At 33.8% G+C, this 20639-nt stretch overlaps 1 pseudogene; it reads left to right on the top strand.

The window, feature by feature from the left end:
• Positions 1-371: 371 nt before the first annotated feature.
• Positions 372-18823, top strand: LOC110216039 (large ribosomal subunit protein eL43 pseudogene; annotated as a pseudogene).
• The last annotated feature ends 1816 nt before the right edge of the window (positions 18824-20639 follow it).

Genomic DNA, 20639 nt, shown 5'->3' on the forward strand with positions numbered 1-20639 from the left:
ATGATGGACAATGGAAGAACACTGCTCAGAGGATCAGGGAAGGAGATGTTTGGCTACACATCTAGAACTTAAGAATGGACTATAGTCTCATCTAGAAGAGCCACTTTTGCCAGAAAGTGAAGTTCAGCATATGTCTGGATAACTGCTGTCTTTCATCACTACTATATCATGCCTCTTGGTCTGGATTGTGATCTGGATTTTTGGCTTACTCTCCTGTGACTAAAGTCTTAGTTTTGGTCCCTGAGAGTGTGACATCTAGATGTAGTTCCTTTGAACTGACAACTTGCCTTGCTCTTTACAATACAGGCACTACAACCATATTTCTGAACAACAGTCCCAATAATTGTTTCCTAGTTATCCAAAATAAGACCATGACTGATGCTGATCACCATTATTTGCCTCTGGATGATCCTGATGAAGGTAACGGGCCTTTGATACGGCAGTGTAAAAACTCATTGCCAAATATTGGACTTCTTTGAAAAATGTTTTTTGTCCTATACCAGTCTATTTAATAAATGGCTCCCAGTTACTCCATTGAGGTCTACCCCATTGCCCCTGATCCTTAGACCTGTTTTGTCAAAAATGCTAGACACTTTATCCATTTGTTCATTAACTGATGTTGAAGCCTTTAAATCCCAGACCCTCATTTGTAGTTCTAATCGGTCTAAGAACTGTGGTAACAATCAAAGAGTGATTTTTGAAGGGAATATTATTTTAATAACATATTTCTGTTTTCAGGGCACATTTTAGCAAGTAGGAACTGCCATTCTGTGCAGAAATCTTCCAAATGTATTTGTTTTAGGATAATTGTATAAGTTAATTAACCTATTTCTTTTCAGAATACACCCATGACATTTAATAGACATGGTTTTAATTTTTGCTCTTCCATATAATAAAAGATTCATTAATAAAAATGGATTAACACTAAGAATTTGAGAAACACAGAGGCAGATCAACTTCAAATCTATATTCATGATAGTGGAAACATTTCTGCAGTGTAAGTAGTAAGCATATTTTAATCAGCTTTTATTTTTGAATCCCTGGTAGAATGACAAATTCCATTGATCAAAGGAATAAAGCTTGATGAAAAAGAACAGGAATTATAGAAGATCACTGCATTTTCCTTAAAATTAACTTCAATTAACTTCAGGGAAGCATAAAGACTTGATTTCCTTATACTTTTATACACATTAAAATGAAGAAATATTCACATGGCAAAGGGCTGAACTATTTTCTTGCAATTTACTTTTCTGATAACTGAAGTCATTTAATGGAGGAAGCTGACTGATGGAATTTGGCACACATTTTATTGAGTTAACTTTCTGTGTGTTTTCCTTGGGTCAAACCTATATTCATTTTAAGGGCCAATTACAAATGGGGAGGTAAAACCTAAAAAAAAAAATCTAATAGAGGGTGGGAGTTTCAGGGTACAAGGACTATTTAATTTTCTATTATATTCTACTCTTTTTCCTTTTTTTAATAGTTTTCATCTAATAGATTTTTATCCTGGGAAAAGAGAAGATTTTTTAGATAGGAAGGGGAAAGCATTTATATACCAGCTACTCTGTGCCAGAGACCATGCTAAGCACCTTTTGTTTTATTTTTACCATTATTATTTCACTTGATCCTTATAAAAAATGTGGCATATGTGATACTATTATTATCATCTCCATTTTATACCTGAAGTAATTGAGGCAAACAAAAGTTAAATGACTTGAATGGAGTCACATAGCTAAAAAGTGTTTGAGGCCATCTTTGAACTCAGTGCTTATTGATTCCAGTCCCAGCATTCTATCCACTGAACCATCAGTTGCCTTAGAGAGGCTGAAGAATGATAGACATCTTTAAATAGTTGATAGATTGTCCTTGAGAATAGGGATTAGACTTCCTTGATTGGGTTTTAGAAGGCAGTACAGTTGCAAAAGGATTCGATTAAACTCAATGTAGGAAAAAACTTACTTACAATTTAGTTTGTCAAAAAAGTGAAATGGCCTAGACTGAGTTATCTACTAAAATCATATCTGTTGCTAAAAGCCTTTCCCACTCCTTAATTCTAGGGCCTTGCTTCTCAGATTGCCCATGTGTCCTGTATATATCTTATTGGTACATAATTGTTACAGATTTCTCCTCTATTAAACTATAAGTTCTTTAAGTGCTTTCATATTTCTTTAAATCCTTATCACTTAGCACAGTACCTGCCACATGATAGGCACTTAATAGAGGCTAACTGACTAACTAACTACCTCATTGAGCAGTGAGGCCATCATAAATGAAAGTGTTCAAAATCTGAGTAACCACTCATCGGGGATGTTTTAGGTTTTCCTGATCAGATAATTAGTCGAATTGGATTACCTGGGTCTACACTTTCAAATCTTATATTTTTGTATACTCTATGTACTTCTTGCATCTTAAAATGTATAAAAATGGAGCTGCATTGATGATATACTTGTACTTTAGAGTAGAAAGAAGAGAAAAAAATTAGGAGAAAAACAGATAAAGAGGAAGGAAAGGAGGAAAAACAGAAGGAAGAGAAAGAAATGGAGGAGCAGAAAGGGGAAGAAAATGAAAAAAAATGAAGCAGAAGGAAAAGGAATAGAGATAAGTCTTATATTTAATTAGCAGAAAGGGAATAATAGATCCTGAGGAAATGAAGAATGGTGCAGTAACTATAAATGTTTGGCACTTCAGGAAGTAAAGTCCCACAAGAGAAGAAAGGAGACTAATTACATAATAATTAAAATGTTGACCAACATAAACTTCAAGCATTACGTTTTATATAGAACCCATTTCAAGAGATAATGAAAATAAGAGATAACATTTAAATAGCATTTCAAGATTTTTGTATGTATATATGTAGGTATATATATAGATCCTACTATCATAACAACAACCTTGGGAGATGCACACACACATACACACACACACACACACACACACACACACACACACACTTCTTTTTACAAATTGGGAAATTGAGGCTAAAAAATTCTAACTGACTTAATAGGGTCGCACAACCGGTAAGTGTCTTAAACAAGCACTCTATAAAAGGAGAAGGATGATCTTTCTTCTAGAGGTAGGAAACTATGATTTTACTGGGAGCTCAAATTGTGGGGGTTAGGGGGATTTGTTGGACAATTAAATCAAGTGGCAAAGGTGGTGTTTGACATTTTATGCCAAGAACATAACTTAAGGCAATGTTTTCTAGTAAAATTTGAGATGATAAAAAAAAAACTACAAAAATGAATGAATAAGGATTTAAGGTGGCCTTCACATCACCTTTAAGCTAGAAGCCAGAGGCCAAGTTCAAAGGTAAGTCACATCCCAGAATAGGAGTGAGCTGCCAAGGAAGATCTTCCCATTTTTTCCCTCCCCCATGTGAATGGAGAGATGAATGAGTTTTCTTGAGTCAGAAATGACTAACAACTCAACTCAAATATCTTATCAGTACCATGTGATGATTGTATATCAATTAACTATATCAATAGTTTTAAAACACATCAATTAAGTGAATACTATTATTATGTAATTCTTACATCTTCATTCTCATTTTTTTTCAGTTTTAACATAGCTAATTCTTTCAAACAATCCCTATGTAGTATGGTTTTGAAGGTTTCTGATATCCCTGTGACTTACTTCTATCGAAGTTGTCCCTATATTTCCTAAAATATGAAATCATAAACTGTATATAATATTCCAGGACCAGGGTTTCATTGAAAATGTTAACACAATTCTTCGGTGTGATATTATATCAATAACTCACATTGACTTTGCAGTTCACTAAAAGCCTGAGTCATTTTTTTCATGTTTTTTCCCCCTAACTACACTTCTTTATTCTATATTTGTGAGGTTAATTTTTGACCCCACATATATGTGTTTGGACAGTTGGGTAGGGTAGTGGATGGAGTGCTGGGCCTGGAGTCAGGAAAACTTACCTTTGTGAACTTATATTTGGCCTCTGACACTTACTAGCTATAAGCTTGACCTTGGGTAAAACATTTAACCCTGTTTGCCTCAGTTTCCCATCTGTAAAATGATCTAGAGCAGGACATGGAAAACCACTCCAGTATATTTGCTAACCTTAAATGGAGTCACAATAAGTCAGACACAACTGAAACAACCTAAAAACAACAACAACAACAAAATAGACTTTGTTTTTATAGCCATCTTTAATTTTGCCTAGCTGGCTTCAATCTATTCTTCTGGCCTTTAGATATCTTTTTGGATCCTGATTTTATCATCCAACACATTAGTTATTTCTTTCAGTTTCATGCAGTTGTGTGGACACATATGTGCAAATTTACAAAATAAATGAATGTGACTAGGTACTATATGTTTATTTAATCAACTAGCTAATTATAACTAATAATTCAATTCATTTCACTTCAATGAACATTTATTGAGATACTGCTATATAAAAGATAGGGTACTCAAAAACCTTCACTGGAATCAAAGTAAAAACAGAAATGTGACAATTTCTGCCACCAAGCTTACAACACATTAGGAGAAACAACATATAAATTTGTTATTATTAGGCACAATTCATCTGACTTCATGACATTAAGGAATATTTTATCTCTTACTATAGCAGTTTATTTCCCCATTTGTAATTTATAGGCAATATAGCATTTTTTTCTTCTTATATTAGTATTTCATGTAATACGAACAACAGCTAGATATTAATTCAATTTGAACTATAAAATTTCAGTGTAGTTTTGGCCAACATATCTCTTCCTTGATAGGCATTTGGCCTGTCCTTATCTTTTTTTTTCCTGGTATCTCTCTCCTACATAGACTATATCTATGAACAACCAATGTGGCTCTTCTGACTGGATCATCTGCTCATTTGGGGATGGGGAAGGGAAAGCATAAGCCATGTAGGAAAATCCCACTGGCTTACCATAATGAACTCTCTGGAAGTGAATAAAATACTTGATCAGCAATTTGGGGATCATTTTAATCACTTTAATGATATTCATTGTAATGACAGCCAGAATGGGCAGAAAATGATCATTGCATTGCATTGCATCCACAAAAATTTCATTAAAAAAATTAAATTACTATTCTTGACCCAGCTATTTTCAATTTAAACAATTGCAATTTGAAGGATGGATCCAAGATGGTAGAAAAGAAGCAGGAACTCAACTTAACTTTCACAATTTCCCCTTCAAACAATTTTTAAATCATGTCTCAAAATTCTGGATCAACAGAGCCAACAAAAAATCAGATTGAAACAATTTTTTCAGCCCAATACAATTTCTGAAGTCTGTAGGACTATAATACCAGGGCAGTGGTTGGGCATGGAGCACAGCACAGGCCTTGCTCAGCAACAGCAGCACAGGGCTTGGAGGCAGCTGCATTAGTGGCAACAGCTACTTCAGGATCTCTCAGCCCACAGTTGGTAAAGGGGTTGGACAATTAGTTAGAAAGAAACTTTAGGGGTTCCTTTACTGCTACTGAGTTGGGGAACCTGTTAAATTACCCTATATAGTTTCAGGTCACAGAACCAGGACAAAGAGGAGCACTAGTATTTGTGCCTGCAGAAGCAGCGAACCTTGTCAATTCCAGGCCTAAGAGGAGTGCTAGTGCTTAGGCTACAGGGGAATGAAATCCTTTCCTGGAGAAAGAACACAGAACAGTCCAGGAGAACAGTTACCATACCTCTCCTAAGATCATACCACCTTAGAAATACTAAAACCTTGAAGAGACCCAGAACTAGTTTAAAAGCACCAGTACAAACAAACAAACAAAAAAAAAAACCCAAAAACAAAAACCTAAACCTTTGGATGGTGGCCCTCATCCCAAAGTGAACAGACTCAAACTTTAACACAAAGTTCAAAGTCAAGAAATAGATTTAAAAAATGAAATTGACAACAACAACAACAACAACAACAACAACAAAAATAACCTGACTACAAAAAGTTACTACAATGACAAAGAAGATCAAGACACAAACTCAGAAGAAGACAATGATGTCAAAACAGCTAAAAGCAAAACCTCAAAGAGAAAAAAAAATGTGAATGGGACAGAAACCCAGCAAGAATTCCTAGAAGGGTTCAAAAAGGATTTTAAAAAGCAAATAAAAGAGTTAAAGAAAAAAAAACACTGAAGAAAACAACACATTAGAAACAGAATTGACCAAATGATAATAAGGGAACAAAAATATACTTTAGAGAAAAAGTCCTTAAAAAGTAAAATGGGGCAAATGGGAAAAAAAAGAGGTACAAAAGTTCACTGAATAAAATAATTCCTTAAAAATTAAAATAGAGTAAGTGGAAATTAATGAATCAATGAAAAATCAAGAAATAAATAAAAAAGTTAAAAGAATGAAAACATAGAAGAAAATATGAAGCATTTCAATGAAAAAACAAATTGACCTGGAAAAAAGGTTGAGAAATAATTTAAGAATTATTAGACTATTAGAAAGCCATAATTTAAAAAGAAGCCAAGGCATCATATTTCAAGAAATGATCAAAGATTACTGCCCTGATATCCCAGAAGAATACTTTAAAATAAAAACAAAGAATCCAGCAATCATCTCTTGAAAGAGATCTCAAAATAAAAACTCGTAGAAATAATATAGCCAAATTCCAGAGGTCCAAGGTCAAGGAAAAAATATTGCAAGCAGCTAGAAAGAAACAATTCAAATACCATGGAGATACAGTGAAGATAGCACAAGATTTAGTAGCTATTTGACAAAAATTTCTGAGAAAACTGGAAAGCAATTTGGCAGGTCAAAATGGATATATGACTTAGATTTAAAGGTTGAGATTATAAGAAAAGTATGGAAAATTTTACCTGTGAAATATATGTGTAAGGCGAGAATTTATGACTAAACAAGAGATCAGAGAACATTTTGATTACATTAAATTTAAAAAAAAAAAAGGTTTTTTGCACAAACAAAACCCTACAGCTAAGGTTAGAAGGTAAGCAGGAAACTCGGGGAATATTTCACACCAAGTTTCTCAGATAAAGATCTCATTTCTCAAATATAGAGAGAACTGAGTCATATTTAAAAAAGCACAAGTCAGGGCAGCTAGGTGGCACAGTGGATAGAGTGCTGGCCCTGGATTCAGGAGGACCAGAGTTCAAATTCGGCCTCAAACACATAACACTTACTAGCTGTGTGACCCTGGGCAAGTCACTTAACCCCATTGCTTAGCTAAAAAAAAAAAAAATTAAAAAAAATAAAAGAGTACAAGTCATTCCACAATTAATCAGTGATAAAAGTATATAAATAGGGAGTTTTCAGAAGAAGAAATCAAAGAGATCTATAGTCACAAGAAAAAATGCTCTAAATCACTATTGATTAGAGAAGCACAAATTAAAGAAATTTGTAGTACTAACTCACACCTATCTGATCGGTAAATATGACAGAAAAGGAAAATGAAAAATGTTGGAGAGGATTTGGAAAATTAGGGACCCTAATGCACTGTTGTTGGAATTGTGAATTGATACAACCATTGTGGAAAACAATTTGGAATTATATATAAAGGGCTAAAAAACTGCATGTGCTTTGACCAGCACTTCCAGTGATCCCACGGAAATCAAAGAAAAAGGAAAAGGTCATATATGTACAAAAATATTTATAGCAGCTCTTTTAGTGGTGGCAAAGAACTGAACATTGAGGGACTGCCCACCAATTAGGGAATTACTGAATAAGTTATATTATTGGATATGATGGACTACTATTGTACTATAAGAAATGAAGAACAGGATGGTTTAAGAAAAAATTGGGAACACATATGAACTGATGTAGAGTGAAATATGCAGAACCAGGAGATCACTGTACACAATGAAAGTAATACTGTATGATGAGCAAATCTGAAGGACTTAGCTACTCTGAGCAATATAATGATCTAATATAATTCCAAAGGACTTATGATGAGAAATGCTATCCACCTCCAGAGAAAGAATTGATGGAGTCTGAATGAAAATTAAAGCATCTTTCTCTTTTTAACTTTCTTTTGTCTATTTTGGTCTTTTTTTTTTTGCAACATGGCTGATATGGAAATATGTTTTCCATGACTTCACATGTATAATCTATATCAAATGTCTTGCCTTCTAAAGGAGGGAGCAGAGAAGGGAAGAAGGGAGAGAATTTGGAACTCAAAATTTAAAAAAAAAACATTTTTTTACATGTATTGAGAATTCTAAACATTTCTTTTCACTATGTCACAAAAATGGAATGCTTAAAACTAGGAAAATATCATTGATTCACAATAAATTAATCAGTATAGTTGTGTTTTAAAGTATTATTTGGTGGTTGATTCATTTAGAAGTTAAACTTTTCCAGCACAGGTGGTTCTCTATAGTGAGGGGACTTCCTTGGAAGAGCTTACTGATTCATTTTGCAATTGCTGGTTTTAAAATACAATACTTTGAAATAGATCTCACAAAAATACAAAGATAAGATTGGCAATGAGAATAAAGCAGAATACATCTTTAGGGGAAAATGAAATCTTTTAATCAAAAGTTTGCCCATTTATAAATTAAAAAGTTACAGGAATCATTGGGAAGTGCTAAGTATTTCAAAGATAAAATATGATTTAAAATGTGAGAATTTGGAAGTAGTTCTGAAGAACGATGCAGCACTTGAAAAATATGTGATAAAACACTTAGTAATGTAATTAGTGATAAAACTATAAATTGCAAGTTCCCTGGATCTTTTAACTAGCTGAATAAATGCAGACTGATTATAGTGTGAGGAAGATTAAGTTTTCAAAGTTCTTCAGAGACTATTAGGCAAATGGACAAGAAATATCATTTGTAGGGTTCTCCTAACAAAGGTTTAACATACTTACTGGGAACATCAGATGACAGGAAATGGCAAAGCCAGAATTCAGACCTGGGCCTTCTGTTTCCAAATCCAGCATTCTTTTCTACTGTTCCAATAGGGCTTCTCACCTACAACCACTCAGGTTTCTGTTTGCATCTCAATCACCTCAAAAGTCATTATAATCCCATATACATAAAAAAGTATACAAAACCTATAGCCATGCTTTTGGAGTAGAAAAAAAAAAGCAACTGGAGACAATGTAGATTCTCATCCTTTGGGGAATGGCTAAACAAGTTTTGATATTGGAATGTAATGGACTGTTGCTGGGCTGTAAGAAAAGGGTGACTAAATAATACAGAGAAAAACATGGGAAGACATAAACTGATGCAATGTGAAGTAAGCAGAACCAAGAAATGATGTGCACGAAGACTACAACAATGAGAATGGACATAACCCCCAAAATAAAATTCAAAATATTTAAAACAAAATACAGTAAAATTGATGAAGGCTGACCTCCAAAAAGACACAGTAAAATCAACTTATTTTTTAAATAGAAGTAGGAGATTATGGGTGTGGCAAGTCTGCAACCTTACACTTGCATAATGCCTTGGTTAAATTTTTGGCCTTTTTTTTTTTTTAATAACAGGCATCTTTTGAGTACAAGTATGAAGAGTAAGCATTTTCCTAAGTAAGAACTTAGACTTCTAGAATAAAGAATTTGGTTTAAAATAGTGGGATCAAATTCAGATAGAAACAGGAACCACTAATCTGTACATAAGGATCCCTAGAGGCCTTATATTTACTTAGTTTAAAAATGTAATATCATCTATGTTTTATAGTATTTTTATTTATTTTGTTAAATATTTCCCAATTACATTTTAATTTGATTTATCTGCACTGAAAATGTTGTGGGTCACATGTGACCAGTGGGCCTCAAGTTTGTCAACTCTGTTTTAGAATAAGATCACTTGTGGAGCCAGGTGATGTAAGAGTCAGGTTCTAACTATGAAATTTATTACCTATGACAATTACTGGACTTGGAGAAGTCACTTGCATTTTCTGATCGTGGGTTTTCTTGTCTTCAAAATGGGGATTATAATGCATGCATATTCAAGTGGAGGGTTGCTGTGAGAAGAACACTTACTGAACTTTAAATACATATATATATATATATATTTTTTGGCTAGCGCTAGCTGGCTGAGAATCTCTAAAATGATTGTGGCAAAATACTCTTTTGGCCATTGAAAATAAGTCACTTTATTTTCAAGGGGCATATATTTCTACTTATTTTTTGAAGCATCCTATACTTGGGACTTGAGAAGCATCAAGACATTTTTTAAAGAATTTAGCAATTCTTTTTGTTTCATTAAAATTAGGTTAGAAATAATGCATGGTAACATTATTTTTTGGTCTCTACCATCTTTTTATATTAAATCACCTAAAGCAAATGTTTTAGTGAATAATGTGAATTACTCTGTTTAATATAAAGATTAATTCAGAAAAAAATATTCTGTGACTTACTAATGGAAATAGAAAGTATGTATGTAATACACATCTCTGAACCTTACTATAATATCCAAATTCCAAATAAAGGCTTCTCTTCAATAGACTACTGGGTATTTTAAAAATAGCTCATCTTTAATTTGCAGTTCACTTTCTGCCAACCTTTACTCTTCTGTAGTCATAACTTTTATGAGTGCTGAACTCTTTATTGCCCACAATGGATATATTATACCTTGCAAATTCAGTTATTACTATTTTCTTCAGTGAGAAAGAACCACACTAATGACTCTTGGCTACCATTTTCTCCTTTCCATTTCTTCACTTTCCAGTCTACTGTGTGGAGCAAACTATGATGGTTGGTCAGGTTTTGATAATCAATTTGTCATATACTTTTTAACCTTTGCAATAATTACATTGTTCATGATGACTAAGGCCATTAGTATAATAACCATAATTAGTTATAATTATGCAAAATGGGGATGTTAGATAATGGCATCTTCTGTTTGTTGTTCTCCATAGAACTCATTAATGATATTTATCGTCACTTACCAAACAAAGTGCCTTATCCATATGTTGAGTGGCCTGTAAACCATAGTGTCAACAGAATTAGGCCCATTGGGCCCCCACTTTTCTCATTGTTAGCTGGTGGCAATTAATAGTTAACATGTGTCTGCTGGAGACAAATTAATCATTTAGTGTCTGTTCTTGATATTATTCCAAATAACTATCTTAGTGTCCCTTCCAACCCCTCCAATGACATGACCAATTTTTCTGTGTTATTACGATACAATCTTTTTCACCTTTGTTTCTTAGAAATTACTTAGACAAAGGAAGTTAAGGAAGTAATATATAAATCTCTACCGCATGGTGAAGAATGAATAATATTTCACTGAATTTCATGGAATTGGTTTTAATCCTAGTTTATATTCCATATTCATCAAGACCAGTGGTTTTAAACCTGAGTCAATGGAAAAAATGTAGGGGATTCATGAACTTGTAAAAAGAAAAGTTGAGGCTGATCATGGCCAACAATTCCCACTTTCTGAATGTGAGGTCTGTAAGAGGAAATGATTACCTTGTCTTTCATTTTCGGCCTTAAATCTCTGAAACCTTTCAAAGAGTGACAATACCTAGTTATATAGATATAGCTCTATTAGATTGTCTGAATGGTGTATCCTGTGAATATTATTTGAAAACATTTCATACTTTTAAAACTGGGTATGTACCCAGATAAATAAGTCAAGGTATAAATATGGACAAATTAGTTGTTGGAGAGAGGAACACCAATACCAATAGAGATGAGGAAAGTTCTCATGTAGAAGGTGGAATGTAGAAGCAAAGGATTCTAAAAGACAGTGACTGACATGAAGTAGGCACTTAATAAATGCCTTCTGGATTGATTGAGAAGGGAGCACATTTCATGAATGGGGGGATCAGTTTTCTCTCTTTGGCTGCATTTGTAATGGTTTCTTCAGGTGCTGCAATTTAACCACGTGCTAAATCTTTTCACCACTTAATTTTTCAGTGTTTCAGTAAGTTTCATATCTCAGCGATTTGGGTGCTCCCATCATTAGTACAGATAACTCTCCAGCCATCCCTGCCTTCCACTTTTGTGCAATCCTTCTGAAAAGAAAAATGTGGGTATGTATGTGTGTATGTATGTATATATATGTATGCATGCAACTATTGTCTTTCTTGCCAAAAATAAATTAAATCTACATAATGTGTAATAATAAAAAGATAGAGAATGCAGATGTCACACACATATTTTCATGTGTACACACACACACACACATATATATATACATATATATATATATATATATATATATTTACATGCATAGATATACACATACAGATATATAACTAAGAGAGGTTCCCTCCCCATGTAACAATGGAGGGTCAATGTGATTCAAAGGGAGGCAAAATAGACTTTTCTAGCCTATTTTCCCTTTGCCTTTCTCCAAGGGAGAATTTAATTCTTGTCAGGAGAAGCAGAAGGTTGGGATCAGAAGCCTGGCCACTCTCATCTCTTCAGAGAGAAGGGGAACCAGCCTGGGATTATATCTATCTACTTCCTTAAATATTATTAGTCTAAGGGACGTCACTTTAAGGTTCAAGCTAAATGTCTGTTTGCCATTTCTTAATGAGAGAAGCAGGCCCTCAAGTTTAACAACCAAGACTTAACTTCCTTTCCAACAATTACCCATTCCACAATAAATACACATAGCAAGTAGGAAAAAATTCATTTATCCAAATAGATATTAAAATAGAAATCAGAGAAAGTATACATAGAGTAATGCATACCAATGTAAAGGAAGCAGATTCAGCAGTATCAGACCTTAAATTATATTATAAAATAAGAACATCGTTGAAGTATAAAATGAATAATTTCATTTTTTGAAGTTAAAATTTTCTTGTATAAATAAAACCTATGTATCCAAGGATAAAAGGAACATGGAAACTTGGGGGGGAAAATTTCATAGACAATCTCCCAGATAGGATGTGGTTCAATTGCAATATTGCTGTGGTACAAGAAATGATAAGTTTGTTAATTTAGAAAAACATGGGAAGATTTGGACGTATGGAGGAAGATGCTATCCACCTTCAGAGAAACAGATGGCAAGTGGAAATAAGGATAGTACGGTCTTACATATATGCCTATGAGTGTGTATGTGTACCTATGTATATCTGTATGTATATATTTCCATGCTTAATTGTAGCCTTCTTTAGGGCATGGGTGGGGAGAGGAGGAGGGGGAAAATAAAGTAAAAGTGCATAGAAGAGAATGAGAGGAAGTCTACAAGGAAGCAAAGAAAAGCTGGGCAGCTTTGAAAACAATGTGCAGTATTTATTACATAGTTTTCTTCAAATGGAAATTTATTGTTTTATAATGAAGCCTCACTTATGTTCTTTTGTATACATGGCAATGTTTTTTTTTTCTTTTCTCATTTTGGGTTTAAGTTTACAATAACTAATAAAATTTATATAAAAAAGAAAGACAGTTGGATATCTGTGACTCTAAGGTTATTAAAAAATTAAAGCATCTCATTTTATGCTGAGTGGACGGAGGGAGAGAGAGAGAGAGAGACAGAGAGAGAGAGAGAGAGAGAGAGAGAGAGAGAGAGAGAGAGAGAAAGAGAGAGAGAGAGAGAGAGAGAGAGAGAGAGAGAGAGAGAGAGAGAGAGAGAAAGAGAGAATATATACCACACAATACAGAGTGAAGGAGCTCTCTCCTCAAGAGTGAGGTAACTCAGCAAGCTGAGGACAGGAGCATGATGGAGACTACTAGATGCTGTCACATTGGCTTCCTCCTGGAGTTTTTTCCTTCAGCATCCAGAAGTGCAGCTGGCCTTTTCCACCTTTTCTCTCAAAGCTGGAAGCCAGAAGCACCCAAAGCCTCAAGAAACCACAGAATCAAATCCATTCAAGAGAGACTGGAGTTCTCTTCTCTCCTGCTATCTAATGCTGCCCTGCCCCTTCCTCAGGCACAGGAATTGATTTTCACTAATGAGAAGAAAGTATCATACCAATGGAGCAGTGGGCTTTGGACTTTGGGTGACATATATTAATATCAGTAGTTTTTTGATAATAGCCCCCATCTCCCAGAGAACTTTGCAGATAAGAAAATGACTATGAGCTATGCTAGCAACATGTTTTACAAAGCTCTAATTACTTCATATATTATTCTAGTGATGGCTTCTGTATGAAGTCTGAGGACCAAACTCTATGCTCAAAGAACCCAATCATAAGAAAACTAATCCTTCTCCTGCTCTGCCTCTAATTGATCAGCCTTTTTTTGTTTCAGCAATCTATGAAGACCATCTTATAAAAGCTATTCATTCAAAGTCAAAAAGGTGAATTTCATATATACCTATACTTAGAACCAGAGCTAAAACTATAGATCAGAAATCAATAACAGTAAAAACACTGGGCTTGGAAGAAAAATAAACTGCCTAAAACTTTGCTCCAACAAGCTCCAATGTTCCATGAGAATTCTATTTCAGTTCTAGTTAGTAATTTTACCTAATTCTTTGACAATTTTTTCTTCACATATGAAGTAAAATCTGTGATATTTGGCTAACAGAAATTTATAGAGGCACTCTGTAAAGCTTTGTAAATCACTCCTGGCTTAATTATTGTGGTTGAATAACATTTTATGGTACAAAAGTAAAAAAAAAATCTCAACTGAACTCACTTTTCTGCCTGTGCATCTTGGCATAGACTATGTAAATGGTGAGCTACCAAAAATTATTTATATATACATGCAATATATATACATATACATATATATACTTCCATATGTATACATACACACACACACACACACACACACACTGTCTCTGAGAATGACTTAATAGTTATAAAGAGATTTTCAAAGTACAAAATGCCATTTAAATAATAAATAATCAAATTAAAACACACTCTCAAATTTCTCTAAATTAGCAGGCCCCATAAGTGTCGTCTCAATTATTGCCAACTGTTTTTAGAGGTGAGTGCTCATCCGGCTCAACAAAATGCAAATTATATAAGTCTCTCCTGCTGCATTTCTTCATTAATTCATTAAATATTTATTAACTTCCTCTTATGTGAAGACTCATTGTGTCTGTTGGACAGGAATTCTTAATCTTTTTTGTGTGTCATGAAGAATGGATAAAGCTTGTGGACCACTTCCCAGAATAATAATTTAAAGGAATAAAGGAAGGATGAAATCAAAAGAAAATCAGTCATATTGCAAATGCAATTATTTAAAACAAACAAACAAAAAAAGAAGTCATGGACCTGAGGCTGAAGACTCCTGCTATAGTCATGCTTAGAAATACTTTGATGGATCTGTCATCTCATCCACGTATTTAATCTTTCCAATGAGACAGATCACAACTACGATATATCATGTCATTTTTTGGGATTTTTGTTTACGTCCTTCCTTAAGTGCTCCTCTGGGGAACTGAACAGTGATCTGGATATTTTATATTAGATAAATTTACTAAAATTTAACTTATACCAGTGAAGTACATGAAGTAACTGACTATTCTTCAGTCTTGCTGCATGGCTATCTCACTTCCTTATCCATTGCATTTTAGATGAGCCATTGCTCCAGTTCTTCAGAAACTATTATTCTATGACTCACAATCATTATGGATCAATAGAAGAATATTTTTGTAACTTTCAAGGGATTTTGTATGATTTTGAGACATTGATAAGGGATATTTTAATTTAAGGACTACCTTTAAGGTGTTAGTGTGCTCTATAATTTTTTAAAAATGTATCGCCAATAAATACAAAGCATAGTAGGAATCTATATTTTTTACATCTTTCAAACAATGCTAGTTAATTAAAGAAGGATTTGAAAAAAATGAAGATTTGTGTTAGAATTCTTGATTTATCATTTAACTACTTATGTTACTTATAGAAGTCACTTAACATCTCTAGGCCTGTAATTCATCATCTCCAAAAAGGAGCACATTGATCTAAACAATATTTGAAGTTGCTTCAGGCAGTAAATATATAGTCTGTAAGTTGTCTGCCATAAAATATTATTTGAAAAAGCATTTATATAGCCTCCTTATAATTTCATCAAATATATATTCAATGCATGTGCAGATTATTCCCTTAAAATTTTTATAAATATATGAAAATAGATATGAGTTGATAATTATAAACATTTTCTGGATTCCTTCCCCCTACTAATAATTATATTGTTATTGTTCAATCATTTCAGTCATATTTGACTCTTTGTGACCCCATTGGGGGTTTTCTTGGTAAAGATGCTAGAGTGCTTTGCCATTTCCTTCTCCTGCTCATTTTTTAGATGAGGAAACTGAAGTAAAATGGGTAAAGTCACTTGTCTAGGGTCACACAGCTATTAAGTATCTGAAGCCACATTTGAACTTGGGTCTTCCTGACTCTAGGCCCAGTACTCCATCTACAACACCACCTAGCTTCCACCAATAGTTAAGTAAACGTTTTTTTTTTTTAATTTTGGAAATTTCCTCTCTTTTTTTCTATCTTAAGAACCAATTTCTCAGCACCTTTGAAATGATAATGCTTCCACTTTGGCCCTCCTTCGCCTATACCTGGTCTAGACTAATTTTATTTTCTGAAATTTCAATATCTTCATGCATTGCATTCATAGTTATGACCTTTGCATCTGATATTGGTGTCTCAAGTGTCATTGATGGTAAAAAAATATTGTTACAGAGATATTTATAGAGGTTTTCCTTTTAAAAAAACCCTATTTTAATTTCTTCTTCCCATTTCATCTTTATATGTCATTGGTGATCCGGCCTATTTAGGTCTCTTGACAGACTTTCTCTAAGATTGTTTTCCCTTCCACTAGGCCTAGGTGTTTTACGAAATGATATTCTTCTTAATTGTCTGCCCATTTCTTCTGTAAGATGTTATAAACAAGTTTATACATTAAAATGTTTTTGCTCTTAGCTGATATAGTTCTGTGCATGGTCAAGAGAAAAAACATTAGATGACTGAGGTGTTTATAACCTCTTTCATTACCTGCTCTGGAAGTTGATTTAAACTACATAAATTTTCCTAGAAAATATTTTTGTTGATATATCTTCTTTATCCTTTTCCCATTTTCCCCAGTGCCAATATCTTCTTGAAATAGGCTAAGATATAGTTTCCTGAAGTGTGGGTCATACTTGCTCATTTTTATTATTTTTCTAGTTTAGTATTGATTTTAATTTTCCTCCAAATTAAGACAGCTAGGGGAACATAATTGATAGAAAACTAGTTTTAATGCCAGGAAGACCCATATTCAGTGCCCACTTCTTAGAAAATTTTTTTTCACTTAATCTTTCAGTGCTATAGGCAGCTCTCTAAGAAGCTGAGAGGCAAAGTAGAGCCCTGGACATGAAGACGGGAAAAGCAGCTTTGAATCCTGCCTCAGCCATATACTAGATAGATGTCCCAGGGCAAAATCACTTGACCTCTATCAGCCTTAGTTTTCTTATCTATAAAATGGGAATAATAAAAATACAGCATTGCTGTAAGAATCAAATAAGATGAGCTAGAAGCAGAGATAGAGATGGAAACATGGAAATGGAGGCAAAAATAGAGAGACATGGAGATGGGGAGAGAGAATGATGGTGGTGGAGAAAGAGATAGATATGAAGATGAAGACAGAGATAGAGCTAGATATATAGATGTTGATGAAGATATAGATATCTAGATATTCATAGATAGATGGATGATAGATAGAACACCAAGAATTCCCTTATAAAAGTGAAATTTAAAAAAAAATCAGTTCCTCTAATGCTGCCACATTGATTTTCCTTTGTCTATACCTAGTCTAGCCTCATCTTTATTTCTTTTCTTGGCATTTCAATATCCTCATGCATTGCATTCCCAATTGTGACCTTTCAGTCCAATACTGAGGAGTCAGAAACAAATGAACACCATAAGCTACAATTATTTTCATTATGGGCTTTAACAAAATTAATCTCCAGACTTAAATATGAGCAATGGAGATTTTCTATATACAAAGTAGAAGACTCCCCTCGTGAAAATAGGGTTGAATATAAGACTACAAATCTTTACTATGTACATTAGATTTGAAATATATATATATGTATATATATATGTATATATATATATATAATAATAATCAACATTCTTTATTCAAAGCTGTCCTGCTTGTCTGTGCTTCCTCAACTTTTTTCTATCCTCTTTTGTGAATTTTCTTTTAAATAGCTCAATGTCTCTTCTTTTTCTTTAATGATACTCAGTTTGGGACCTTTTTTTTTTGGCAATTGGGGTTAAGTGACTTACCCAGGGTCACACAGCTAGTGAGTGTCAAGTGTTTGGTCTGAGGCCAGATTTGAACTCAGGTCCCTCCTGACTTCAGGGCCAGTGTTCTATCCACTTCACCACCTAGCTGCTCCTTTAATGATACTCTTTTAAGAAATGCTCATACATACCACTTTTAAATGAAAAATCAATTGGAGTATGATCTTATGTTTCTTGTTGGTTTAAGATGTGTATTTAAGCCAGCTTGGCCAACTTCCTTATTTGCTTCTGCAGAAAGAGTATGTGAGTCATATTCCCAATTTGCTCCAACTTCCTCTTAGGAGTTAATACCATAACCAATATATGGTTCCTACTTTTACAGAATATAAAATATAGTAGAGATGATTAGGAAACAGAAACATGTGCTAAATTTTTTTTCAGAAATAACTAACTCAAATTAACCCCCAATAACTCTATGTTCCTTCTGTGAGCTCTGGCCCCACAACTTGCAATGTGGCTAAACGTACCAAGAAGGTTGGAATTGTTGGTAAATATAGAACACGTTCTGAGGGATGGTGCATCCCTCAGAAAAATGGTGAAGAAAATTAAAATTAGCCAGCATGCCAAGTATACCTGCTCTTTCTGTGGCAAGACCAAAATGAAGAGACGGGCTGTGGGTATCAAGCCTCGTGGATTCTGTATGACGACAGCAGATGGTGGTGCACGACCTACAATACCATCTCTGCAGTCACAGTCAAATCTGCCATCAGAAGACTGAAGGAATTGAAAGACCAGTAAATCTTCTTATCAAATATATGTAGCCCATAGTCAAACAATAAATGGGTTAATTTATGGAATGAAGATAAAAAAAATAACTCTATATTCTCTAGATTAATGACTCAATCTTTTTCAAAATAAAAAGTCCACACAAAATCTTCCAAAAACACTCTTTGCAAAAGAAAATTAAACTTGGCTGAGGGAAAGACTTGACTGTGAGTTGCTTGAGAGCAGGCACTATTTTTTGGAGAGGGCTACAGGAAACAGGGTTACAGAATGTCACTGTTGGAAGTGACCTTAAAGGCTGCTTCCTCCAACTTATTCCTGAACAATAAGCCCTAGTAAAACATATGTGATAGACTATTATTCCACTTGGGAATCATTCTAATCATTAAGTTTTTGTTTACATTGAGACTATACTTGCCTGTTTAAACTTCCTATTTTCTTCTTTAATAATATCTAACATTTATTCAGAGTTTAAGGTTTACAAAGTGCTTTACACATATAATCTCATTTTATACCTACAACAATCCTGGAAGGCAGGTGCTATCATTATCTTCTTTGCAAAATAAGGAAATAGGGATGAACAGAAGTTAAGTGATTTGCTGATGGTCACACTGCTAGTGAATGTGTGAGGCCATATTTGAACTCAGGTCTTTCTGACTGCATGTCTAGCATTCTACCTAGATATTGTTCTGACTTCTCAGGCCGATTCCAATTATTCTTGAACATGATAATTTGTCAGACACCTAATGACAGCTAACTGATGATCTAAGCCTTTCCTTCTTCTGCCTAAATACTCTTACTTCTTTCAAACTCTTCTGACATTTCATGATCTATATCCTTCCTTTATTTTAGTTATTCAGATAAAGCAAAATGTAAAATATGCACCATTATTTCATCTAACTTTATTTCCCTTCCTTGTTTCCCTCCCCCGAGTTACATTTGTCAAACGGAAAATGATTTCCTTAAAAATTGTCTTCTACTTCTTTACTTGCCAATGTTCAGATACCTCTAAAAATCTAGGGTTGCTCAAAAGTTGAACAGTACAAAAGGAGCAAAAATGTAGGGCTTTTCAAATCAATAAACTGGACAAATCAGCCTGTGAAAATGTATTCATTACACAAAAATGCTGCCTTGAAAAATATTCAATTCCACATGCTTATAAAGAAACTAAATAAGATCATTGAAACTTAAGCATTTTAAACTGAAATCAGTTTTTTTATAAAAGGCATGCATGCTGTTTGTCTCTATTCTGATCATGTTGGCTTCTTTTCCAATATGTAAGTATATATTTTTTCTGTTATACAAATATGATAAAACCACAATCCAGCAGAGCAGTGCTATAATGGCCCTGTTGCTTTAAATACAAGATGGATAATAAAATCAATCTACATGACACATACAAGTCAGTCTAAATGATCTGTTTGGAAAGAAGTCAAGCAAGTGGTGGGGAGAGGTGTGAGTGGAGGGAAGAAAATAAATCATAAAGTACTTCAGTATTTCAAAGCCTCTGGAGACTATTTGAATGCATTTTACTCTGTGTTTTCAGGATTTTTAAATGAGATTGTTGGTGGTAGTAGGAAGTCAAGTTTATTTTAGAAGTCAGTGGTAGTTTTGTTTCCAGCATTTTATTTCCTAATAATCAAAGAATAATTGTGAATTGTATTACATAATAAATCTTGTTTATTATTCACTATAATTACATATTTCCCTTTTGGAGAGGCATTTACAGGACAAGAAGACATTAACAGGAAAATTGCAATTATAAAAATTAAATAACTTGCATTTAACAGGGTACCATAATATTTGCAATATCATAATATTTATCTCAGAT

The sequence above is a fragment of the Phascolarctos cinereus genome, unplaced genomic scaffold (genome assembly GCF_003287225.1).
Source record: "Phascolarctos cinereus isolate Bilbo 61053 unplaced genomic scaffold, phaCin_HiC Scaffold_9;HRSCAF=440, whole genome shotgun sequence".
Lineage (NCBI taxonomy): Eukaryota > Metazoa > Chordata > Mammalia > Diprotodontia > Phascolarctidae > Phascolarctos > Phascolarctos cinereus.